At 43.0% G+C, this 27961-nt stretch overlaps 1 protein-coding gene and 1 pseudogene across 2 annotated transcripts in view; both read left to right on the forward strand.

The window, feature by feature from the left end:
- Positions 1-3499: 3499 nt before the first annotated feature.
- LOC137643913 (zinc finger protein OZF-like) overlaps positions 3500-27961 on the forward strand; it is a 41416-nt gene continuing 16954 nt past the window's right edge. The window contains exon 1 of one of the 2 annotated variants that reach the window (XM_068376672.1): positions 3500-3518. The gene's annotated coding sequence lies outside the window, so the exon portion shown is untranslated. Of the gene's footprint in view, positions 3519-4036; positions 4168-27961 lie in introns of those variants that run through there. The other variant, XM_068376671.1, reaches the window with a different exon arrangement.
- On the forward strand, positions 17012-17130 carry LOC137644702 (5S ribosomal RNA; annotated as a pseudogene).

A 27961-nucleotide genomic window follows, 5' to 3' on the forward strand; every position in this document is an offset into this window, starting at 1 on the left:
AAATACACCTTGTCAAATCTTTACTGCTCTTGGAGATACTGCGTTTAGACTTGCACACCATCTTTGCCCTCTGTCCCTACACTATTTGTATGGTTACAAGTTTGTTTGATTCAATGTTAAATTGCTGTTGGGAATAGAAGTCTTATACCTACGAATATGAAGTAGCATAGCCCCTGTCAAATATATAAGATAACTGTTTATTCATTATTTGTAAAGCTTATTTAAATGCATTCCAAGATTACTCCTATACTAATTGAATTACACTGGCTGCCAATTAAAGCCAAAATGGAGTTTAAGATACAGTATGTTTAATAAATCGATATAATAGATGCAGACATCCAAAATATTTAAGAGAATTGTTATACAGTGGAGTCAATGAATTGTGTCAACATGAGAATACTGTATTTGCAGGTGGCTTCAATTTATTGGAGACAAGATTTATGACTACTGTAGGTACTCTGGCTTTCAAATATGCAGCCCCAAGTCTATACATCAAGCTCCCACTAGACATCCAAAAGAAAAGATATTCAGGTTTTCAAAAAGAAACCAAAGACTTTCTTGTTTTCTAAATGCTTTGATAGTAAGAATTTGACAATTGACATGGAATACGCAGCTTTATACTCTAAATACCTAATAATGTACAGTATACGACAAAGATCTTGTTGGTCCTGTATGTAGGGTTTGTGTTAAAAAAGTTAAAGTTGCGGGTTTTAGGTCTCCACAGAGACTAAATCCTCCTCGGGCGACCATTAGCCAGCTGGGACTATCACTAGTCCCCTCTAACCTCCCCCCCAGGCGCCACGTGGGAGTAACCCCCGGTAGAAGGTCTCACGGTATTCGCGTCCCTGGCGGGGACCGAACTCAGGACCTCTATAATAGAGATCCGTGGCACAGTGTAAAATCCGGACGTCGGACGTCGGACGTCGGATGCCCAGAATATGATATCATCCAGTGTGTGGTAATAAAGGTGCCAAAACATTATTAAATGAAACTTGGATTTGTGAAAGATGTACTAAGTGATATATTAACAGCACATTAAAAAAAACAAAGAGGGGCCTGGATGGTTTGTGTGTGCATCGTCTCACACTTACATTACACTAACATGCTTATATGTAAAACTGCTTTTGTATATTTCAACTTGTAGTCTCATGTAACTTTTAAAATAAACTATTCAGAAAATAACAGAAAGTATCACAAAAAAGAGGTGTATTTTTGCGTCTTTTCTGGTGATACAAGCGATTTTCTATTTTCCCAGACGGCATCCGACGTCCGACGTCCGACGTCCGGATTTTACACTGTGCCGAGATCCGTGACGCTACCAACCATGCTATCCGGAGCAATAGGACCCGGAAATCCGTAAAGATTGTGCCAACACTTTTAGACAAGCTTATAGAAATTGTTATTTGATTGAAAGGTAATTGATTACACATCTAAGGTAATTGTAATTTTCTATTTCTAATAAATGATAATTCTAGCTGGATATGCCTATATGGTGGCATCTACTGCTAATTTTACTCAGATTTTCAAATGTTTATTTAGTAGAATATATTCATTGTTCTTTACACAACTCAAAAATATAATTCCTCAAAGAAATCTCTCTATTGGAGAATTTGATTACTAAAAGAATCTCATTACTCAAAAATACAAATCCTTGAAGAAATATCTTCACTCAAAAATTTAATTTCTCAAAGAAATCTTCTTGCTCAAGAATTTAATTCCTTAAAACAATTTTTTACTCAAGAATTTAAATCCTGAAATAAACATCTTTCCTCAAGATTTTAATTCCTAAAATAAATTTCTTTACTCAAGAATGAAATTTCCAAAATAAATCTCTATTCAAGAATTAAATTTCTAAAATAAATATCTTTATTCAAGAATTTAATTCCTATAATAAATCTCTATTCAAGAAATTAATTCCTAAAATAAATTTCTTTATTCAAGAATTTAATTCCTAAAACAAATCTCTCTATTCAAGAATTTAATTCCTAAAATAAATTTCTACAAGAATTTAATTCGTAAAGTAAATCTCTACAAGAATCTAATTCCTAAAATAAATCTCGACTAATTCTCCTTATTGAAAAATTAAATTCCTAAAACAAATATCTTTATTAAAGAATTTAATTCCTAAAATAGATATCTTTACTCAAGAATTTAATTCCTAAAATAGATATCTTTACTCAAGAATTTAATTTCTAAACTAAATCTGAGGATTTAATTCCTAAATTGAATGAGAATTTAATTCCTAAAATAAATTTTCAAGAATTTGATTCCTGAAATCTCTTTACTCGATAATTTGATTCCTGAAATCTCTTTACTCGATAATTTGATTCCTGAAATCTCTTTATTCAAGAATTTAATTCTTTAGAATTCCTAAAATAAATCTTGATTCAAGAATTAAATGCCTAAAATAAATCTATCTATTCAAGAATTTAATTACCTAAAGAAATTTCTTTACCCTAGAATAAATTTACTTACTCAAGAATTTAATACTCAAAATAAATATTTAGTCAAGAATTTAATACCTAAAATAATTATTTTTACTCCAGAATTTAATACCTAAAATAAATCTCTCTACTCAAGAATGTGCATGGTATGAGTGACATCTGGTCCTCCTTGTCGAGGGACGATTTACAGCAGATGTTACAAACCTCATCCTTCTTGTCTTTGCTGCTAAAGTTCACTTATTTTCTCTTCCCAGCGAGACACATATCCTGTTCATGCACGACATATGGTGTCTCATTAACACTGCTCGTGTATGGACGGTCAGTATAAGCCTCACCTTTATAATGACTGAGGAATACAACTGCCATGAATGTAATAGAGGATGTGTGAGCCCAATGACGAATTGAAGAACAATAATTGGAAATTGAAACAATGTTAAGAAATGTGTAGGCGGAGAAAGGCTGAGGTAATTAAGTAATAGCTAAGGAGGGTGTTCAAGGTTAGCGTAATATGTATTTTTTTTGGTATTAGGATACAAATATTAAGTTATTTTATTTTGTACTTTCTACTGGTTAATGGTACTAATGATTTTTTCCCTAATCAATAAGCCAATTTCCAAGTCTTCATTATAACCATGAATTCTTGAGATAATGTAAGAAATCTTCGTGCAGAAAACATGCCTGATGTACAATAGTAAGAAAACGCAATTATTATGGCATGCAATAAAGACACATGGTTTAATAATATCACATAAATATTGTTATAACATATTAGTGACACTGCGTATGCAGTTGAGTTCACTAACAGTGTTGGCGAATTTTACCTTACACTTAAAACTATTATCATATTACATATGTATAATAGCAATTTCATATTCATAGGTATAGCACTCATACGTGCAGCATCAATTCTACAGTGAATTAAACAAATCTACAACCAAACAGATAATTTAGAGACATATGGCAGATGTGGTGGGTGGGGCTAAACGCAAGAACTCGCAAGTCGCAGCGCAGCAAGGGTGTGACAGGATGCACTTCCTCAGAGAGAGAGGTGTGTCAGGATACCTTGCGCTCAAGGTATGTCTAATAAATAAATAAAAACACACATGCAATAGAATTTATTATGCGAGTGTAGAAGGAAAAAAAAGTTTGAAAAATTATAAGAGGAGTTGAAAGAGATACGAGTGGTAATAGGATATAGTATCCCAAGTCTACATAGGAGAGTTAAGGTTTAGAGGAAAGAGGACCGTGTCCAATATAAAAGGAATACTGAGGAAAAATGGAAGTGGATAATAATGATAGTAGCAATACTAAATGAGAGCATATTGTGATAATTTACCAACATGAATTATTTTGTAAAAATAGGAGTAAGGATAATTCATAAGGGAATGCGATACAGCAGGCATAGAAGATATAAAATCACAACTTTCAACAGTAGAAAATGTAATAGAAAAATTATTTTTGATTAAATAACTAATGAATTATTATTATTATTATTATTATTATTATTATTATTATTATTATTATTATTATTATTATTATTATTATTATTATTATTATTATTATTATTATTATTAGACCGAAAATGAACGAAACTTCAAGAGCTCGGAAGCAAGAGCGGAGGAGATGTGGAGGTGCTGTTACAGAGACAATAATAAACAATTCAACTTGAACGAAATTATTGTAAACAAAAGCCAGAATTTATTTTGAGTGAATAGAAATTCAGGTAATTATATTGGGAATTGATTCCCCTTTTAACGTTATATATATGTTTTTGATAGCTTAACTTGCGTTTCAATTTTTAGATTAATGGTAGTGGTAAATAAAGTATTTATTACCACAAAGAACCTATTACCACAGGCTGCGTTTCTTTAAGCCCTACTGTAGGTTTCTGTTTTATTATAGTATGGTATAGTGTAATATTAGGTAGGGTATTTACTTATAATCAAAGGTCTGGGTGTATGTGTGATAGGGGCCATATGTATGTTTGATTACGGCTAACTTAGAATATGTCATTGTAAGGGGGCTCGCAGGGAGGCGTTATCCCTCCCGTTAGGAAAGTAGGTAAGGACACAGCTTGTATTTAGGGTAGGGGGGGGGGGAAGTTTAGTTTAATCAATGTCCATTTTTAATCCACACGGCTGGAACTGGCCGCTGATATTCAAAGGCTGCGAAAGGTCTCTTCGAGTTCATTTATTTGAATAACTTATCCCATTATCGAAAGCTACTATTCACGTAGTTACAGGTTTTGGAGCCTTTGTATATCAGCGGCCAGTTCCTTCAGCATGCATAAAAAATGGACACCAACTAACGTAAACTAACCCCCCCCCCTAACCTAACCTACAAGCCATATCCTTACCAACTTACCTAAGGGGTGGGCTGATGTCCCCCCTTGTATTGCCATATTTTTAGTCAGCAATCATCTACCATACCAGTGGCCGCTATCATACGTACAGCCCCAGGTTTTAATTAAGAATTTTTCTTGAGCTTGGACTATTTTCGTCAAATATCTACTGTCACAATATTCCTAATGAAGAAAATAAGTGCTCTCGGTGTATTTGTTGGTATTTTGGGTAATATTTTTTTTTTTTTTACAAGAGCATGCTCTCCATTTACTCCAAAATTTTGCATTCCTGCAGCTCTTTTCTTTTACAGTATTTAGTAGGTTCTTTAAATGGGGGGAAAGCAAAAAATAGCAAGATATGTTGCACAATGGGGGGAGGGGGAGGGGGAGGGATTGGTGGAGGAGGCTCTAAACGACCTGGAACTGACATCGTCAACATAGTCAATCAAAGAGAAGTTCGTGGACATCAGTGTATATTTGGTATATATTCATAATATATACTAAATTTAAAATGGAATAATTACTCGAAAGTATCACTATTTGTGAATTGTATATTTAATTTGGTAAATACTTGACAATAAAAAAAAAAAAAAAAAAAAAAAAAAGAGAATGACTATTTTTGCAGCGTGTTTTTATTGGCGGGAAATTGGCAGGCCTTCTTAGGCAGTGGTCGATATATGGCATTGTGTAACAAAACGTTGTCTGGGAAAATTAGTAATTCCCAAAATAGTTTCTTAAGATAAAAAATGAATAAGATTTATTATCAAATATTAACCAATTAAAAAATTTCTTTTCACAAATAGTGACACTTTTGAGTAATTACTCCATTTCTATTTTAGTATATATTTTGAATACATAACAAAGGTATGCTGACATCACAAACTTCTCTTTGGTTGACGATGTCACTTCCAGGTCGTTTAGAAACTCTTCCACCAACCCCTCCCCCTCCCCACTGTAGCGCAACAAATCTTTCTATTTTTTGCTTTCCCCCATTTAAAGAACCTCCTCTTTACTGTACAAAAAGAGGAGAGCTGCCGGAATGCATAATTTTGGATTAAATGGAGAGCGTGCTCTTGTAAACAAATACCGTATTTTGGGACCCTTTGTAGTTGGTTGGGACAAACCAGGTTTAGAATAAAAATATGGGTAATATTTATTATACCACAAGACTCCTATTGGGGAAAGTAATATTCCTATAAAAGAAATATATATATAGTATAGGTACTTTGAACTGTTCTGATGAAAATAATTGGGGGAAAACCATGTTTTTCCAATTTTAGACATTTTAAAATTCCAAAAGTTATTACTGAAAAACCACATCTCGTAAGGAAAGCTAACACAAGAACATCACCTAACCTAGCCTAGGAGCTGCCGCAAAATTATAGTTACAGACGGGACAACTTTTTAACAGTATGTTTTCCTGTAGTAAATAAAAATGTTCTTTAACCAAACTTGACCTTCATTTCAATGGCAAACAAACAGAACAACTAATTTAGTTTGGCTACTTTGTTCCCCACTACATACTCGCATTAAAATGAAGTGAAGCTGTATCCTTTCCTACCAGGGCCACCCCTATAGCCCCCCCCCCCCCCCCAGACTGCCGTTTCATTAGCTGACCGTAAGACTGAGTTTTAACCTTGAGATTTGCTTCCCAGCTGGCTTCTGTCTTGGCAAGGTAACACTGTAAATCATAACTCTTAAATCCTAAAACTATCTTAATAATATCTCATTTCCCACCAAGATAAACAACATTTTCCCCTTGAAGAAAATATATCTCACAATTAATAAGGAAGTTTATACCGGTCCCAATTAACTTCATACTGTACATAGGGTACACCCCATACTTTGAACTGTTCTGATGCAAATGATTGTTAAAGTTATGACTGTAACATTTTTTTTTTTGAAGGGAAGCAAACACATGGACATCATATCACCCAAAGTTGTTCACCTAACTTAACCTACGAGCTGCATCCTTATCTATTTAACTACTGGGGTGGGAGTTGGCACCAGCACTCACCCCACTTGCTGCCCCCTTTAGACTGCTGTATCCCTAGGTTCCCCTAAGACTAATTCTTAATGTAGAGTTTACTTTCCAACCAGTTGTTCCGTAACTGGAATACAAACCACGCTATTTGTTAGTGGTTATACTTTTGGCGGAGCTGAAACGATGAGCCATTAAAATTTAGCGAGGGTTAACTACCCACACCGCTAGTTAGCGGGGGTAGTGGGGGGGATAGCTTGCTACCACTCCCATTCACACACCTGTGATTTAGTCACTTTACTTTTGGCTTGGATCGAGAGCGGTTGTTTCCTCTCTCCCTCCTCGCCTATTCTGGACTGCCATTGACTTTTGTCTTTTAACTTACTTTTTCTTATACTTGTATATATATAAAAACATTCTTAATGTTTATGTATATATATGTGTATAGAAATGTGGTAAGTTTCCTTTTCAGTGTTTGTGCTGTGTGTGTGATACATACACGACAACGACACTTGCGTAGTAGCAAGGCCAGCACAGTTCCACTTCGTGGGGAACGACCTCTCCCTCTCTGGTCCATCGGTCTTCCCGTCGGCATATAACCATTAACTCGGCCGCCGCAGGGGAATCGTCATCGCCTGGACCCTCTTCATTCAACTATTGTCTTCGCCTTTTCCTTTTTTCCTACGGGAAACATAGATTCTGAGCGAAGGAAATGTGGCCTTTCAAAGATTGACTACGGTCTCTCTCTTCTCGAGGTCGTTCACCATTACTACAACAGCGTACTATTGGGGAAGCTCCTTTCCCGTGCGCGGGTTAGGTTGCTCTTCCGATTGTTTGTCTCAATTATTTTTAGTGAAAATATAATTGTATGTTAACTTTTCAGCTTTCTCCGTGGGGAAAACTTCCCTTCGGAGGGTCAGTGGTTCTTACTATTAGTGAATATTCTTAGCTGATTTAAATAATTTTAATTCTGTTTTTATTACAGTTACTCTGCTCCTCCCTTCTCCCGTGGATGTCGACTGGGGAAGGAAAGGCGCAATACTTAATTTTATGCTTTCCCCTCTTCGGAGTTCCTCCTGGGGAATTTGTTAAATAATTAATTTTTGTCGGCGCAATACTTATGCTGTTCCCTCGGGGTTCCTCTTCGGAGTTCCTCCCTAGGGAATTTCTGTTAAACAATTAATTAATTTTATTTTTTCCCAGTTAACTATGCAGTTTTTCTTCGTTCGACTAAGAGTGCCAACGAAGCAAAGCTGTTTTTTTCATACATGGGGAATCTGCTGTCACTGCCGTCCCTCAGAGGCCATCTTCATGGGCGTCATCCCTTCTCATAGAAGTACTCCCGTGATAACATGACCAGCACTTCAGATCATCTTAGAACGCTAAAGGAGGTTCGCCTCCAGGGGTTGGACAACTTCCCTTCCGAGGGAAGTTTCCTCCCCAGGTGTGAGATTGTTAATACCTTCAGAGGGAGAACTTCCCACATCTTAATAAATTCATCATCTCCAACTGTTGTTGCTGCCTTCGCCCAGACTTCTCTCCCCCCTTGCTGAGTTTCTCTTCCTTCAGGGGCGGAGCACGGTCTTGGCAAGTCTCTTCTACGAAGTATTCACCTCTCTCGTTCGCGAGAGGCCACTCATAGAGACTCCTCTTCGGAGGATCGCTACTGTTAAGGTCAGCTTGCTGATCCACCGGCCCTCACGGGGCATCATCATTGGCGTCTTCTAGTCTTTTTTACGAAGTGTTCACCTCTCTCGTTCGTGAGAGAGGCCACTCAAAGAGACTCCTCTTCGGAGGATCGCTACTGTTAAAGGTCAGTTTGCTGATCCACCGGCCCTCATGGGCGTCATCACGAGTGTCTTCAAGTCTCTTCTACGAAGTATTCACCTCTCTTGTTCACGAGAGAGGCCACTCATAGAGACACCTCTTCGGAGAATCAAGCAGACCTACCAGGACCTCAACCTTGTGCTGCGACGTAGTCCTTTAGACTTCGGTCCTGGACTCTAACACGGACCTTTTTTAAGGTCCCCATCGTTGGATGCTCGTCCTTCCAAAGGGCACATCCCAGTTCCTGATCGTCCTGCCAGCTGACCTACTGATCTACCAGCGCAACCTTGTGCTGCAACGTAGTCCTTTGGACTTCGGTCCTGAACTCTAACACGGACCTTTTTTACGGTCCCCATCGGTGGATGCTCGCCCTTCCAAAGGGCACATTCCAGTTCCTGATCGTCCTGCCAGCTGACCTACCGATCTAACAGCGCAACGTTGTGCTGCAACAAAGTCCTTTGGACTTCTGTCCTGGACTCAACGCAGACCTGCTTACGGTCCCCATCGGTGGATGCTCACCCTCTTTTTAAAAAGGGCACATCTTTGTTCCTGATCGTCCTGCCACTGGCCATCCTAGCAGCTGCCTTGCCAACCTACTAGCGCTACCTTCGCGCGCGCTCTCCGACAGTCTTACACACGCAAGCGCCGACGATCTTCCGCGCGCGGGGGCCGATGGTATCCCGCGCGCGGGCGCCGACGGTCTTCCACGCGCGGGCACCGACGGTCTAACGCGCGCGGGCGCCGATGGTCATCCGCGCGCGGGCGACGACGGTCTCCCGCGCCGATGATTTTACATGCGCGCAAGCGCCAATAGTCTGGCGCGCTCGCGTGGCAACAGTTCCGCGTGAGCCGGCTGGCGCCTAGGGGCTTCTGTGCGCGCACCAACAGTATTGCACGTGTGTGCTCTGACTTTCTTCTGTGCGCGGACACCGATAGTCTCTTGCACGCGCGCCAACAGTCTTGCGGGTGCGTGAGCTCACCAACAGTCTACCGCACATGCGAGCTGACGGCCTTACGTGCGTGCGCGCTCAAATAATCTTGAGTGCGCGCTCGCAGCCTTTCGCGCGTGCCGATGGTCTTCTGCACGCACGGGCCAACAATCTCCACGTAGTACTCTCACGCACGCGCCAATGCACCCACCTTTGTGCAAACAGTCACACGCTTTGGTGCATTCTAGGGAGAAAGCACAAAACTGCACAGTGCCTTATTGCGCGCCAGCGTTTTTCCTCACTTTCCTGCGCCCTCCTGCACAGTTACGATCCCGGATCCAATGCGCCAGCTCTTGCCAAAGATTCAAGGCTTGCAGATCCAATGCAGCAGCTCTTGCCTATGAATCAGCACTTGCCTGCCCTCCAGGCAGATATTAAGCACCAGCATCATCCTGTGTGCCATCGCTCCAGTACTCTCCTACACACTCGCACAATTGTCAGTTAAAAGGAATAAAACTTTTTGGACAGGTCATCATTGCCCCATTCCTCCCTGCAAACACATAAACATTGCCACTGGGAAAAGAGGATTAAGGCTTCACAGACGGATTCAAGATCCCGAAGATTCCATCCTACAATGGGAATCAAAATGGGGAATCCTTGGTCCCTGTCTCTTCGGAAGTTTCTTTTTCCTTGACAGACCACCGTCAGCAAACAGGAAAGCATCAACAGACAGATCTCTAGATCACTGTTGGCTGATGGCTAGTTCACAGTTTACTGATCGCTAGGTCGCCGATCACCAGATCGCTAATTGCTAGCTCAATGCTGATCTTTGACCTCTAGTCCCTCCAATGACTAACGATCTCCAATTGCTAGCGTTTTCAATCACCGATTGCTTGTCAATAACCAGTCATCAGCTTGCTGATTACTAGATCACCGATGGGCAGCTCATCTTTCTTCGATCATTGAACTCAGCTCGCTGATCTCTGACCAGCCCATCTTCAGCTTGCTCATCTCAGACCAACCAGGAGGCACCATAATCAGCTTGCTGATCTCGAACTCACCATCGGCTCACAGACCACAGATTCATCGGTCATCGGCAATTTGCCAGCAGTTCGTGACTCGAACTTACTAGTCAACCGCTTCCTGTAGTCCCTAGATCAGAAGGTATACAACATACTTCTCGGTACTGGACGTTCGCCATCACACTAAAGTGACCGGCAAATGGTTGACAACCCTCATCAATGGCTTGCCGACAGGGAACTACTTGCGAGCACTCTCCAACTGCACAATAACCACGATGCCCAATGGTTAACGATTGATTAACATTTGCCAGATTGATTCTATTTTAAGGAATAGGATCAATCCCATCAGGGCGCATGGTAAGGCTGATCGTTGCCTTACTTCTGTTAGTTAAGGAAATTCTCTCTCAGAGAAGAATTCTTACACTGAGTATTGCGCCTGATCCTTTACGACACGAGTCAAGACTCCAGCCTCGACAATCTTCCATGCAAAAGGATCAGCAAAGAGCTGTCCCTTTGGGTTGATGTCGACACCATGTTGGAGTTCGAACTAGGGCTAAGACCTCAGGTCTTCTTTTGCACTCTGGACCTAAAGGACACTTACTCCCAGGTCCAAACCATCCATCTAGGAAGGTTGGAAGATTCAGTCTAGACAAACAAGAAACACCAGTTCAAGGCACTGTGCTTCGGTCTTTCCACTACACTTATCCTGGTCTCACTGGATCGGCTTCTGTCTCCTCTCTCTCGGGACGACTGACTGACCTTAGCAGACTCAGTGGCAACCTTGCATTAACACTGGAACTTCTGAAGTCTTTTTACCAAGATCCAGTGATCAGGGTAAACCTACGGAAGTCTTCCCAACTTCCCTCCCAGGAGACTGGTGTATCTGGGAATGATTCTAGACACCAATCTCCACAAAACCTTCCCGAAACGAGAAAGACTTCCATTCCAAGAGACTTGAGTCGGAAAAAAAGAAGAAAGGAGGGACCATAGTGCTGCACCACATGACCTCAGCCCTCTGGACAGAGCCCGAAGGTACCTTCACTTAAATCTCTTAAGAGATGAAGGCCAACTTTCCGGTCCTTCAGCAGCCTCATCAGTTCCTAACAGACCACTCAGTGATGTGATGGACGACATACCTCATACCACAGAGACTCACATCGACAAGCAAGAAGGAACTTGCTTGTAGCCTCTTCCCATCTAATAGTATAAACACTAAGATGGGCCAAAGTCCGTTCGGTACCACTATCAGCCCGCTTCATTCCAGACTGGAAGAACGTGCTCGCCGACAATCTGTGCACAGCATCTCAGATAACGTATACTGAGTGGACTTTGGATCGCCATGTAGCCAACAAAGTCCTGACTTTACGAGGTCCTCCAACTAGGGGGTCTGTTCACAACGCTCTTGAATCTCAGGCTATCGTTGCTCACCAGCCCTAGACCCCAAGGCTCTCTGGCAACAACAGTGGGTACAACAATGACGTTCACGTCTCGTCCCTGTTTTATCTGGAGAAGGGCACTCAACAAGGCTAGAACATCGGTCAACCTCTCAAGGACTCTCCTAGCTCCGCCATGGCATTATGCAGAACGATCTCCAAACCTTTTGCAGATCCTGATAAGAGTCTCCAAGAGAACCCACTTCGACACTTACCACAAGCTATAGCTTTGCTATGATTGTATGCCTGAAGACTACCCAATACCTCTTTGCGAAAAGGTTGTCTAGATATCTGAGGAATTCCACAGCATCAGTCTACCAGGTAGTATCGCGTGTTGTGTGATTGGTGTCATGTGAAAGTGTTTCTCCACTCGATACCTCGATTCCAGCAATAGCGGAATCCTCGAGTATATACAAGAGGAAAAGACCCCCTATTCAGTTTCAACAGGTAAAGATGATCACTCAACCTTGATCCTTCACCTTCAAACTGAAAGAAAGGGACACCCTCTCATCGATAGACTTTGCCTAATTCATACGGACTTACAACTTGCCTTTCCCCAGTCGGAATTGAGACCTTCCTCTCAGAACATGGTTCAAATCTCCGATTGCTAAAGGGACCTCTTTATGTTCCACTTCACCAGGCAACAAATTTTCTCCTGATTTAGAAACACAATGTTCCTACACACTCGGACAGCAACCTTACGAGTCAAGGAACTTCATGATCTCTCTTTCGACATCGCCCATTATTGAGAAGGGCGAAAGGCAATGTTCAGTTTCGTCCCTGAGTATGTCGCCAGACACAGTCTCCAGAGGTGACGGATCCTACACAAGTCTCAACTAGGTAACGGACGATCCAGATCATCCGTTACTGTACCCAGGGTCAGGTATGAGACTTTACCTAAAGAAAACGGCAACAGCCTGCCCGGGTCCCTCCTCTTGTCAGCACTGGGAGAGACTAGAGGAGGATCTTCTCAACATGACGACTCAGTGTTAGGGACATAACTATGCCCCTGGTCCTTCTTAGCAGCTTACTCTGTGACGCAGGTTTTACAATATAGGATGTGAATGCTCCAGGTGACTTTCACAACCTTTCTCCTGCAAGACATAACCCACAAGAACTGCGATACGATCTCTATCGGTCCGGTGGTAGCTGCACAACAGCTGGTTGTATACCTCAAGCTCCTTATTGGACAAGTAGCAGAAGGTTGAGGGCACTGTTACCCGGTTTTAGTCTGCGTGAATGAAAAGATTTGACTGGCTCTTATTCTTTTCTTCATCCTACCTTCTCATGGGGAAAGCAGCATCCTGGGTTCTCTGCATAAGCTGACCTCAAACTACTGCAGGCAAACCATGCTCCCTTGTGTACCTAGTATTAAGCTAATACTGTTGCGTCCGCATACCCTGGCGAGGTGGTATTGGGAAGTCTTGGTTACGTCAGGTTTTTCCTACATAGTCTTGGAATAACTTTACCTAGACAGTCACACTTCTGCACGTCTCAAAACACAGCTTGCGTAGGCCGCGGACCTTGCGTAGCAAGGTTTAGCGAGGGCAGGGACTCGCTATTTTTGAGTACTAACATACTCGGATAAGGAGTCCCCGGGCAAAGCTAAAAGCCAGATTGGCAGGTACGTCCATCCTTCCTAATGGGTAAGTCACCCCTAATAAATAGTGTGGTTTGTATTCCAGTTATGGAACAAATGACAAATTCGTAGATAATTTGTATTTTTCCTAACTATACAAACCTTAGCTATTTATACAAACTTGCCCGCCATCCCTATCCCCCTTGAAGTCCTACCTCCAAGCAAAGTGACTAAATCACAGGTGTGTGAACGGGAGTGGTAGCAAGCTACCCCCCTCCTGCTAATTAGCGGTGTGGTTAGTTAACCCTCGCTAAATTTTAATGGCTCGTCATTTCAGGTCAGCCGAAAATATAACCCCTAATAAATAGCTAAGGTTTGTATAGTTAGGAAAAATACAAATTATCTACGAATTTGTCATATTCACTCCTGTTAAGGTAACACTAAATTATAAGATTTTGTAAAACGTAGAACTATGTTCAGACAAAAATAAAAAAATTTTCCCATAAAGAAAATCTATTTGACAGATAAATAATAATGAAGCTTATGCCTCTCCCAACCAACTGCATACACTTTCATTTATCCTATAGTTGGTAGCTGCTATAATGTAATTTCGGATTTTAATTAAAAGTTTACCTTTTATACCTTCGTGTTACAATAAATATTTCCCAATGAATAGAATGTGAAGTGTTCCTGGTATATTTTTTTGGAACTGACTTTGATGCAAATAACTGGGGGAACCTAGTTATTCCTATGTGGATACAAACTTTCGAATCATTTAAGTGGGTTACTCCTAAGTCGATTTTCTACAACAGACAACAAAATTGAAAATGGGGTTCAATTTGTAACTATAGTAGATTAATTATCAACTCCACTGCTGGGCAGCATTAGGTAATGCTGTGATACAAGCTCCATTCTTTTGGGAGCTGTACCATTGAGAGGTCTTTCCTATTATCTACAATCACAACTTGTGCGTATTATGTCTAGGGTCATTAGTGTCATGCGGACCTGCTCTGGCCATGATGGTTGCCCTTGTGGTACTGTACTTTTATGAGTCAAGTTGAGGTTGATCCTTTCCTCTTTGCCCTTCATGCCATTGCAAACGATGTAGTGTATATTGTAAAGAGTAGCCATCCACCCAGTGGGAGAGATAACATTCCCGTTGAAAGAAACAAACCAAAAGGGATCATTCTTCCTTGTCTACTTCTGGCAACAGTAAGAAACATAAGCTCTTTTCTTCACTGACTGATATGTCCCATTCTGCTACTTCATTTCTTGGGCACTAAGGAGCTCCAGTTACAGACGGTGTTCCGTCGCGCCAACCGACGGTGTTCCGTCGCGCCAACCGACGGTGTTCCGTCGCGCCAACCGACGGTGTTCCGTCGCGCCAACCGACGGTGTTCCGTCGCGCCAACCGACGGTGTTCCGTCGCGCCAACCGACGGTGTTCCGTCGCGCCAACCGACGGTGTTCCGTCGCGCCAACCGACGGTGTTCCGTCGCGCCAACCGACGGTGTTCCGTCGCGCCAACCGACGGTGTTCCGTCGCGCCAACCGACGGTGTTCCGTCGCGCCAACCGACGGTGTTCCGTCGCGCCAACCGACGGTGTTCCGTCGCGCCAACCGACGGTGTTCCGTCGCGCCAACCGACGGTGTTCCGTCGCGCCAACCGACGGTGTTCCGTCGCGCCAACCGACGGTGTTCCGTCGCGCCAACCGACGGTGTTCCGTCGCGCCAACGGTGTTTCTTCGTACGAACGTCGGCTTAATTCTTGTAGTATCCATTGCTTGTCTATGGGTTATCGCTCGCCGACCACCAGCTCTCGCCCTTCCTACCACGCTCGCCCTCCTTCTGTGTTCCTTCGCTCACCTTCGTTTGCGCATGGGCGCTTCCACGTTCGCCCACGCGCAAATCTTTGAATTACCATCGCGCGAGCTCCAGGGCGATTGCGACCACGATTCCCATTGAGGTTTTCGCAGCGTGGCCAACCTGGCAAGTTCTTCTGGAGCGTACATCCAGAACACGGCCTCACCCTGTAAACGCAGAGCATGGCACTTGCAAGAATAGGAAGAAACTTCAGGGAGGTCTGAGCAACACTCCTCTTCCCAGAACCTGGGTTAGCCCTTCCCCGTCATTCCCTGGAAGGATTTTTGGCGGGGGCTTTCCGTTCAAGATTTCTCCATCGGCCAAGGGGTGACTGCTTACCCCTTCCTCTGGGGGCTTACCAGGTCCTTTCCCTCCTCGGTTACGGCCCGAGGTTTGGTTCAAGGAAGCTACAGGAAGATCATGGGTACTTTCCTCCTCTCGGGCTCAGGCACCTTGGCGTTTCGTCGTTAAGTATCTAACTTACGGACAAGCTCGATGTTATACCATCTGGACGCGCTGACTGAGGGTTTCCTTCGGGTGTCTCATCTGTGGATGTCGACAACCTCAGACACCCTTCCATCCTTGAGAAGAGTTTGTTTGTGCCCAAGGACAGAGACTTAGACAGCGGCTGTGCGGAGGAAATCGACTTCCGTTTTCACTCCTCCAAGGCGCTTTCTTCCAGACTCTGCAGGGCTCCAGCGCCTTTATCTTTCAACCACATCGGCCTAAGTTATCGGCTACGACAACTGCGACAAGGTGTCCAATTGCAGTTTCCTCCTGTCAGGAACAGATGGCACGGGAGGCTCCCCCGGGGGGGCCATAGTCCTAAAGGGAGCGGCAGAGTTCACGAACTCTAGGATTGCAGGTTTCACGCTGGGAGGATGCTTAAGGTTACTCATCCGGATGACAGCTTCCCGATGCCCATTCCCGCACGATCTCTGTGATCAGCCAAGGATATCGCGCCTGCCGTCTCTGTCAGCGAATTCAGTGTCTCTGAACCTCTATGCCATAGCGTCGGCAAGAGTTGCCCGGTTGGGCAGAATGATCCATACCTTAGGCGAAGGTCCTCCATAGGATCATCGACGGCTTCAGTCGATCCTTTCTTGTAAGGAAGGATCTGAGAGGGGAGTTCCGTAGTCCACCTCTCAGCCCTGATCAAGTTTGTCGAACAAACTTCGGCCAGCGTAGAACAGAAGAATCGATCAGGCTGGTAATGAGGCGACAGGACTCCTTAAACCCTGGATCCGAAGGACGGGTACTTTCAGTTTCCATTCCATCCATCTTCCAGGGAGCTCGTGGAATTCAGCCTAGACTGCAAGTATTCCTGCTTATGATGCAGTGTGGCGATCCCGCCGTGGCATAGCAGGTTTTTTCCCCAGAGAACTCTCCCTGCTTTCCTCATGGCCGCTCAGGTGCAGGCTTCCGCCTCCTTCGCTTTTTGGAGGGCTGGTCAACTCCGGTAGGCTCGGGTTCGACCTTCTTCAGCGCCGGGACAAGCTTCCAGATGCTTACCATGAGTGTGGGTTCATGGTATTTTGCTTGGAGCCTTCTCTTCTTCTGCCTCAACATCTGGAGTATCTGGCCATGATATTGAGTCAACGGCCTTACCACGTTGGAAACCCCGCTTCTCGTCCGTCCAGCGAGGTTAAGCAACGTCGGTTCTGGTCGGTACTTGGATGGGTGACCACCTGGGGATGCCAGATTCTGTTGCCCCATCCTCCGAGCCTTCCTTTCAGTTGACTGTGGCAAGACTGAGGAGAGTCGCAGTACCTGTTCTCAGTCAAGCAGAGCTTTCAGCCCTACCTTGGAACGTTTCCTAGTTCTCCTTTCCTCATTGACCTGTCTATAGTCCGAACGGTCGCCTCAGGATAAGATCCATGTGGGGCGGTCCAAGTTCCGGTGGTTTCAGGCAACGATTAACCGGACTTCCTGGCCCCTATGGGACCAGCGGAACTATTAGACCTGCAATGGGTGTAGACCTATGGAACCTCTTGATGGTAGTGGATGTTCCGGTCCAGGCCTATGGTCAAGACCTGAAGGCAGGCTTAGGGGCTGTAGTCTGGCTCCTCTACAGATCCTACAGATCCTGCCGAGTCGCTCCGTGCGCGTCGACTTCATGATTCTGGCGTGTTCTAACCAGCAGGGGACGCATTTTCACACCTTCACATCTTGCAGTAGAGATACCGGGATGATTGAATGAATGATTTAAAGTTTTCAGGCATCCTGACATCTAAGGTCATTGACGCCGGTAACATTTAATTTATGTATACAAAAATAAAAAATAAAATAAAATAAAAAATTAAATAGTATGCAATTAAAATCATAAAAATTGAATGTCATAAAAGTTAAATATTTTTCAGAAGACCTGCTTCTGAAATAAATCTAAAAATGCCACTTGCATGGTAGGACACATCATTTCCAAGAATCTTGGCAAGGATGAACCTGCCACCCTCACCTCGAGCCTCAAACAAATATCTATTCCGCAAGTTGTTATAATTGGGGCATTCGGTCAACAAATGCCTTACTGTTAGAGGTACTAAACAGTCATCACAATACGGCTGGTATTGGCCCTTCAGCAGAAACTCGTGTGTCAACCGAGTGTGACCAATACGGAGACGACAAAGAGACGTCTCCCATTTTCGGGGGATCATATTATACCTCCAAGGAGATATGTCATTTGTTATCTCTCGCATTTTATTGCCATCTTGACTATCCCATTGCTGTTGCCATTTATTGCAAACCGATTTCTTGATGTCAGGTAAGAAATCATTACAGGGAATGGGACACCTTCTTGGCAGCAACTCGGATGCAGCCTCCTTAGCCAGTGAATCTGCCTTCTCATTCCCAGACACACCTACATGTGCTGGAACCCAACAAAATTGAACTGTTATACCTCTCCGTCCAATAATGAAAAGCCATTCTAAAATCTTTAAAACTAAAGGGTTATTAGAATTAAAAACTTCCATAGCTTGAAGGACACTCCTTGCATCACTAAAAATTGTAAAATTACCCTCCTCCAACGCTATTTTCTCAATAGCGGTTAATATGCCATACAGTTCGGCAGTAAATATGGAAGCGGTCAGAGGAAGTGCACCTCTACAATTAAAACCATTACTATGTACTCCAAATCCAACGCCAGCATCAGATATGGAGCCATCAGTATAGATAAAAGTTGATCCTCTATGTTCTTTAACATGTTCATTAAAAAGACACCTGGCTTCTAGGTCTGACATATTCTTCTTATCTCCAATAAAATATTTACAAAAAGATATCTCCGGTAACTTCCATGGAGGCGTTGATGATACCTTGAATGGAAGTACCTTATTTCTAATTATATCCAGACTATTTAATAATCGTTTCACCCGAAAGCCATAAGGTTGAGGAGATTTTGGGTGCAACTCAAAGTATGATGTGTGTCTTACAAGGCTTGCAGTCTGAAAAGCTAGAGAGTTAGGGAGTCTTTGCAATCTAAACCATTACATTCGGTAAAGGTCTAGAGGTAACTCTCCAGCATCAACAAGGAGACTTGGGATAGGCGAGGTTTTAAAAGCTCCAGTAGACAATCTAATACCTGCATGATGTATCGAGTCTAATATTTTTAACCGGCTTGGGGTAGCTGAAGAATATACCTCACAACCATAACTAATTTTGGAAAAAATCAAGGCCTTGTATAATTTTAAAATAGTATTGCGGTCTGCCCCCCACGATGTATGGGACAATACTTTTAAGATATTCAGAGCTTCAACACATTTAGCTTTTAATGCTTTTAAGTGAGAAACCCATGTCAGCCTACAATCAAATATCAAACCTAAAAATTTAGCTTCTCTTGCACATGGTATCCGTTGACCTTTAATGTATATATCCGGGTCTGGATGTACTCCCCGCATACGACAAAAATGGACAACGGTAGTTTTACTTGTCGAGAACTTAAATCCATTCATGTCAGCCCACTGGATAATTTTATCAATAGAGAGTTGGATTTTTCTCTCAACCATTGCCATTCTGGTGCCAGCAAATGATATTGAGAGATCATCCACAAATAATGTTGAGAGAACATCCTGGGAAATGGCTGAGGATATCCCATTAATTGCTAGTGCAAAAAGGGTTACACTCAGCACACTACCCTGAGGAACTCCTTCTTCCTGGCACTTACTCTCAGATAGAGTTTCCCCCACTCTCACTTGAAAAACTCTACGTGAAAGAAATGCCTGAATAAATAGTGGCAGCTCTCCTCTCAATCCCTATTCATGAATGGTTTTAAGTATACCATATCTCCATGTGGTATCATATGCCTTTTCAAGGTCAAAAAATACTGTATCATGGTGCTGTTTGGAAGCAAAGGCTTCACAAATAGAAGACTCTAGTCGTATCAACACATCAGTCGTTGAGTGCATTTTTCGGAATCCACATTGAATCGGTGATAAAATACCTTTCTTTTCAAGGTACCACATCAGCCTTGCATTGACCATCTTCTCCATGATTTTACATAAACAAGACGTCAATGCAATAGGACGATAGTTTGCTGCTAAAAACTTTGTCTTTACCGGGTTTTAAAAAGGCTAAAATAATGGCTAGTTCCCAAACACTTAGGTAACTATGATCATGCCATATTCTATTAATAATACTTAAAATAAATAGCTTTGTATTAAAATGTACATGTTTAATCATTGCATATGGAATTCCATCGGGTCCAGGGGCTGTATCATTGCAATGAGCAAGTGTGGAATCAAATTCTCTTTCAGTGAAAGGAGAATTATAAGACTCTTCCCTTCTTGTTGCAAAATTTAAAATTTTCTTTTCTTCAGTGCTCCTATACTGGTGACCAGGGGCTCCTTCACACTTGCTGGATACTTTTGAAAAATGATTAGCCAGGGCATTGCTAACATCATTTGCTTCAGTTACATACTGGCCATTCACCCTCAACACTGGTGGTGGGTTGGGGGTGAATTTGCCAGCTATCTTTTTTACTTTCCTCCACACAGAAGATGGTGGTGTTCTACTGTTAATGGAGGAAACAAAAGACATCCATGACTGGCGCCTTGCTTCTTTCATGGCACGACGGAACTGTGCTCTACATTTCTTGTACATAATTAAATTTTCATCAGTTCTGCGTCTACGCAATCGTGTTAAAGATCTTCTTTTGGCTCTGTGCAGGGCAGTTAGTTCTGAAGACCACCACGGGACTGGTCGTCGTTTGAATAACCCTGTTGTTTTTGGAATTGAATTGACTCCTGCTGTATGGAGAGTTCCATTCAGTAAGTCTATGGCATCATCGATATTATCAACTTGTCCTGCATCCCCCTCAATTTCGCTTAGCTCACGAAATTTATCCCAGTCCGCCTTGTCAAGATTCCATCGTGGCGATCCCTGTAAAGGTGGACCATTGTTGGTGTTTATGATGATTGGTGCGTGATCACTAGTATGCCAATCATCTAATGTTCTCCAATCGAAGTCGAGAAGGCAATTAGAGCTTACGATTGATAGGTCAATACATGACAAGGTACCTGTCTGGACATGAAAGTGTGTGGGCTCTCCTGTGTTAAGGAGTCCCACATCTTCATTTTCCACAATTGATGATATGATATTTCCCCTCGTGTTTGCTAAAACATCACCCCACAAAGGATGTCTACCATTCAAATCTCCAAGTAAAAGAAAAGGTTGAGGGAGTTGTTGAATCACCTCCACTAAGTTGTCATACAAAATGTTATCATTTGGAGGCAAGTACAGAGAACAAATTGTATATTTTCGCCCTATGTCGATCTGTACAACCACTGCCTGCAGAGGTGTACGAATAGACAGAGAAACTTGGGGAACATCTCGACGAATGTATATGAGACTTCCGCCATGGCTCCCCACTTGGTGATCATATGGTGTCCTATAACTAATGTATTCGCGAGGACAAGGGGTATTATGATCAAGTTTGCTCTCCTGTAGACAAATAATTATGGGGGAATGCTCATGAATAAGGAGCTTAAGTTCTTCATATTTGGCCCTTAAACCCTGACAATTCCATTGCAAAATGGAGGAAAAAACTATGGTTTATAATTTGGTAGACCCCTTGGATGGAGTCTTCCCATTAGTAGTTTTTGATCTAACACTATTTTTAGGTGGTTTTATTAAAGAGGGTCTTGATAGATTGGGTTTAGAATTTATGATTTTCTTTTTGTCTTTTTGATCTGATTGTTGAGGAGGTTGGTGGACCTCCACTTGAATTTCCGATTTATTTAAATTGACTTCCAGATCAGAAATATCAACAGACAAATCATCATATTTATTTGACGTCGTAATTTTGATATTTCTTAAGGAAAGGGGCGAGAGAGATGGAGGTCTCTCTCTTTTCCGATTAGTAGGTTTTGAGTTACCAGGTTTTTGCACTTTCCCCAATACAGGTGCACCTGGTAACTTGGTGTCAGGTGGCATCTCCATTAAATCAGGCAAGGACATGGCCTGGGAGAGGTTAGTACTATTGTTGGTAATGGGGGACGAAGGCTGTACAGAAATGGGCAATGACCCATTTTTAATACGCTGTGGCGAAGCCTCAGAAGGCAATATGATTACCTTGTCATGCAGTACTTTATTATCAGAGGTTGTATTTCTTTTCTTAGGATTACTGGCAGTGCTAAGTGGGGTTGCTGTCTCCTGTGGTAAATTTACCTTTGATTTTAAGGCCTTTGCATAGCTGGTTGATTTATTCAACATTCTTTTTGCATGTCCCACACTTATGTGTTCTAAACTTGATTTGTTTAGGGCAGCTTCCTCCAACTTATACAGTTCGCATCTCCTATCAGTTGATTTATGATTCAAATTGCAATTTGAACACCTGGCCTCAAGTGTACATTCTCCATGATAAGTTTTGGAGCAAATACCACACATTTTTCCATTTTTGCAAACTTTGGATGGGTGTCCAAATTTAAAACAATTAAAACATTGCAGGGGCTTTTGTTCGTAAGGCCGAACTTAAATCCTTTCATTTTCAATAAAAATATGGAAAGGTACATCAGCATCCTGGAAAGTAAGTATAATCATTGAAGTTCCAGGAACCTTATGCACTTTCCATACATTTAATGGACACATAGAAAGTATCTCCTCCTCTGTAAATTCGTATAGGTCCTTATTAAAGACCACTCCCCTTCCATAACTAAAATTTAGATGAGGTTTCATTTCCAATGTAATTTCATCACTGCCTGTCTGTAAGTTAGACAGTATTGCAGACTGAGTCGAAGATTTGGCATGGATGAGATAACTGTTCTTCCCAAAACGAAATATATCTCCAGGTGCTATGGTTCCTACTTTTTTTTGGATAAACTTACATATCTTAAAATAATTTCCTATTATCCCTTTAGGTTCAGCTAAGAGCCACATTGGTGGTTTGGGTTTTCTCTGTGAAGGCAAGGGTACATTTCTATCTTTTTCAAACCAATCAGCAGGTTTGTACACGTCCAATTCCTTTTGGACCTTATCACAAAGAGCTCCCATGATGTTCAATTCGTTAATTTTGATACTACTAATATTACTTATGGCATTAAACGCTTCATCATGACTTTCAAAAGATATCCAAGAGTCCCATTTTTCATCTCCAAGTCTCATCCTTATTTCCTTTATCAATCCATAGCACTCAAATGCTCTATATATATCATAATTTGTCTCTAATGGGATTTGGGAAACATGAAGGAATCGTAGTTTCCCTGTGTTACCCAAATTGCTTGATTTTTTAACATCAGTAGAGTGGTCCTTTTTAGTTCGAAGGTCGTCAACAGAGTTTTCCTTAATTACAGTAGCAGAAGTCGTCAACAGTGCCGGGGGGGGGAGTCAGCAAATCCAGGGGATGGGGAGTCAGTATTTGAAGGGTCCATATTTAAGGGTGGGATTTTCAGGTTTTTTGTTGTTGTTTTGTTGGGGTACCTGCTTGAGAATTATAAGAAAGTATCATACGTTGGAAAGGAAATTTGTATTCTCCACTATCGGCACAATGAGAGTATACTTCCCCGATGGTCCACTCCATACCCTACCCGAAGGATAGCATCAAAACAGATATAGAGGCACAGGTGTAAGCTAAACCCGCCTGTTAGGACTGAGACCAAAGTAATATGGAATCATCCTCCCCATATCTGTAATGATGGGCTTCCGGCCAAAAGCCAAGAGTCCCACCTCAAGGATTGGATCCCCCTAGATTCCGATGACCCAACCCTTGAGAGTAGTTCCGCCAAAAAGGTCCAAACCATCTTTGGGATGGCTGAGATCATCCAATACTCTCATATATAGCTTTGAATGCGAATACCTCCCAACCGTGATCCCTTCTCCCATTCATCTAAGCAGGCAATGATAACGAATGTGGAAATATCCACGCCATTTAAATAAAATAGAAAAAAATAGATAAATATATAAATGAACAAATAAAATAAATATATATATATATATATATATATATATATATATATATATATATATATATATATATATATATATATATATATATATATATATATATATATATATATATATATATATATATCTACATATATATATAACTAAGAAAAATAATAATCATAGAGATAGGACAGCAAGATGAAAGAAAGTTGATAAAATTAGGAGAAGGTCGAAGTAATATTAAGCAGAAGAAAAAGATGAAAGAGAAATTTAGATTCGAACTGGGGGAGCAATTTCCCGAAGTTCGAGAGCCCTCTTGCCCGTCACCAAGATTCAGCACGGGAATGAAATGCCGTGCTGAAGCTCAATGACTTCATCAAGGCATTCTCTCATTAAGAGGGCCGGGATGATTGAGATACTCTCAATACCACCATCGGTTCTCTCATTCCAGGCAGAGGAATGTTCTCTCCGACTATTCGAGCAGAGCCTCGTAGAGAGAGTATACCTGGGGGTCTTTGGCCTTGAGTAACCAGCAAGTCCTGGTCTGGGGGACCTGATCGCAACAGCTTGGAACCTCAAGCTTTCGCTGTTCTTCCCCCCAGTCTCAGACCCCGAGACTCTGGCAAGATGCATTCCGGTGATGGTGGGACAACTTTGACGCCGGCGTCTTCCCTCCTTTTTGTCTGTGGACAATGGGTCTCAACAAGACCAGGTTGTCTGTCAACCTTTCAATGGGAGAACTCCACTGGGACTATGCGCAGAACGGTTTCTTGACCCTCTGCATCCCCTGTCGGAACTCCCGGGAGAGCTTCTCCCACGGCGCAGACTACTCAAACAACCACACTTGAACATCTCTCCCGAACCGGGGCGTTGCTTCGGCTTCATGCCTGGAGGCACTACGCTTCCTCCTCAAGAAGAGACAACCCGCTACAGTCGTGGTACGGAGGTCGCATCATCTGCGATAGTCATCCGCAGGGGTCTTCCAGGCAAAGTGAAGAGTCTTCGGTGGTTGGTGCCGTGGGAGATATACCTCTTCCCTTGAGGCCTCTTCTCCAGCAATAACGGTCTTATTGCCTTTCAGCGGGAGGAAACTCCTTTCCGCTCTCGGCAATGAAGCCTGTCGCTCAGCCTTTCCCAGACCTTCAGGCTTAAAGGAATAACTTTTTCCTGCCTGCTGGATCTTTCCTCGCTCATGCGAAGCTACGATCGTCCCTGCCCTAGTCGGAGGAAGACCTCCAACTTGGAGCATGGCTCGTACTTTTTAGTCCCTTAAGAGATCTTCTCAAGACCCTTTACGACAGGCCTCGGATTGTATTCCGCCTCGGGTGTCCTGCTCACTCTGGCCACGGCCAGTGTGTAAGCAATCTTCTTGGTCTCGTACGACTCCGCCCTTTCTAAGGAAGAGGGGAAGGCAACATTCAGGTTCGCTCCTGAGTTGTTGGCTAGACTCAGAATCGGGGGATCCAGGCCCTTCGGTCCAATTCCTTCAAGATTTCGAGTCTCCATTCTGTATCTGATGTCCCAAGACCTTCTCTTTCTTGCCAGTAAAGGAATCGAGAGGTTAGCTTTGGGAACAGCTGCAGTTTGTCCTCAGTTGCAGCCGATTTGGGAGCACAAGGAGGACACGGGGGAGAGTCACCAGTATACCTCTTCAGCCCGGACTCAAGGACATTCATCTCTACCTGTCTCCAGACCCTTCCCCGTCACGTCGCCCTACAGCCCGATATTGGATACATCGCAACGTCCCTCGCCTTCGAGTAATACTACTCTGTGACGCAGGTGCTACAAGCTGGAGTCTGGAAGCGTGTAATGACCTTCGCAGCCCGCTTCCTGCAGGGCGTGACCCACAGGAGTCTCGATACGTTTTCTATCGCTCTGTGGTGGTTACATAACAGCTGGTCTAACCTCAGGCTCCTTTTTGGACAGGTAGCAGAAGGTTGAGGGCATTGTTATCAGGTTTTAGTCTGCATGAACGAAAGAAGTATGTCTTGCCCTTAACATTTCTTTCTTCATCATCCCCTCTACGGGGAAGCAGCATCCTGGTCTCTGCATAGCTGACCTCGAACCTCTGCAGGTAAACCATGCTTCCTTGTGTTCCGAGTATTGAGTCAATACTGTCGTGTCCCCCATACCCTGACGAGGTGGTATTGGGAACGTCCTAACCCAGAGTTCCTTCTGGAACTCCAGGTCAACTGCCTAGGACGGGTCACACTTCTTCCTTCACACACAAGCTTATGTAGGCCACACGGTTCCTTGAAGAGCAAGGAACTTGTGAGGTGCAGGGACTCCTTTTCTCGAGTGCGACTCACTCGGATTCTGAGTCCCCGGGTAAAGCCAAAGCCAGTATGGCTAGGGACTTTCCACCCTACCTAAGGGGCAAGTCACCCAATGTAAATAGCGTGGTTTGTATTTCAGTTACGGAACAAATGACAATTCGAAGATGATTTGTATTTTTCCTAACCATACAAACCTTAGCTATTTACGCATATTTGCCCGCCAGCCCTGTCCCCCAAGACAAGTCCTACCTCTAAGTGATAGTGAGCATTCATCTGTGTGTGAGGGGGGGAGGGGTAGCTAGCTACCACTCCCCTACCCCTCCGCTAACTAGCGCGGGGGTAATACACCCTCGTTAAATTCTAATGGGTCGCCATTTCAGCTGCGCTAAAAGGTAAACCCAATGTAAATAGTTAAGGTTTGTATAGTTAGGAAAAATACAAATTATCTTTGAATTTGTCATTTTGGGCTCAGCCATGTCGTCCTGATGGAAGGTTCCTTTAGGCAGCTTTCTAAGGGATATTTAGCTACAGTGATACTCCCAGGGAATGGACCATAGGTCTCCAGAATTATAACTCCTGGTGTGAGTATCCTTAAGAAAATTCTTAAGGATATTGCATAATATCAGGGGACGATGCTCTGAAGGTGAAGAGTGGCGAAATTGAAGGGGAGCCGTCATCAAGGTTACCCGGTGAATCCCCTTTCCCATACTATTATGGTGCAACTCAATCCTTTATTAGTAGCGAATTAAGCACGATGTATCTCCCTCTTGTTCTCGGTTTTGTTAGTATTCAAGGATTATTACCATGCATTCTCCAGCATTTTGATCCTCTGGAAAGTTGAGTATTTAATCTTTCCTGTGTATAATTTTTAGCTCCCTTCTCACAGTTAAATTTGCATAATTTTTATGTGTTTCGCGGAGCAGAGCCATAACCGGAGGCGGCCAGTTTGGACCGCTGTCGTATGCCATAAATGTTTTATTTAGTTAGTAGTACGACGTCCCCGGTCTTTAGTTTCAATGAATTATAGCTATTTAAGCAAATTATACTAGTGAAGATCAAATTATATATGTGATATTTCCTCTTCTGTGAAACGTTTCGATCGTATACGATAGGGTCTCGGTGACGTAGCGTAGCCGAGATCCCAACTCGCGTTAGGCTATCCTGATGCATTTTAGTATACTTTAGTAACGTTATCCCCGTATATCCTCTTGTATCATTTTATCAATTCAGTTGGAGATAGCATATCTCCTAGAATTTCTAGCATAATTCGATACTCGTCTCTTTTAAGAGATTTAAGGATAAACCCTTCCTTCCCTCTGAGTGCCGCCATTAGGAGACAACCCTATCTTGGTCTTGCCATAGAGTAATGTACTCCGGCTTGACTGGGATAGTGTTTTCTGTCTTCCCTCTTTGCCGGTGAGTATCCCAGCTTTGAATTACGACAGTAACTCAGAGTATTCAGTCTTGTGTCGACAACTCTACTGACGGGGGATTAAGTCATTCCCCTGCCGGTTTCACAGTTGCAGGCATAGGAAGCCCGGCTTCCCTAGTCTACAACCGATAGTGGTAGTACAGTTGCCGCCACCTTCTCCCTTGTGGTCTAGAAGACACGTCTTATATCCGTCAAGGTCTCAGGCTGAGGAATCGTTATTCCTCTGCCGCCCCAAGACATTGCTGGCATAAGAAACTATGTTTCTGCGTTTGCTGCCGACATTAGGAGGCAGATGTGCCGCCTTCTTTCGACGCAAAATATAAGACCCTTTCCCTTCCCCTTCTGTCCTTTAGTGATGGCCTAGCTGTCACAACATCTATGGCCAGTATTCTACAATCTCCCCGCATGCCGGGTGGATTGCGATGCCGGCCGGGCTCCTACAAGGCGGCTTGATTGCCTCTTAGACCTT

This window comes from Palaemon carinicauda, chromosome 7, assembly GCF_036898095.1.
Source record: "Palaemon carinicauda isolate YSFRI2023 chromosome 7, ASM3689809v2, whole genome shotgun sequence".
Classification (NCBI taxonomy): Eukaryota; Metazoa; Arthropoda; class Malacostraca; order Decapoda; family Palaemonidae; genus Palaemon; species Palaemon carinicauda.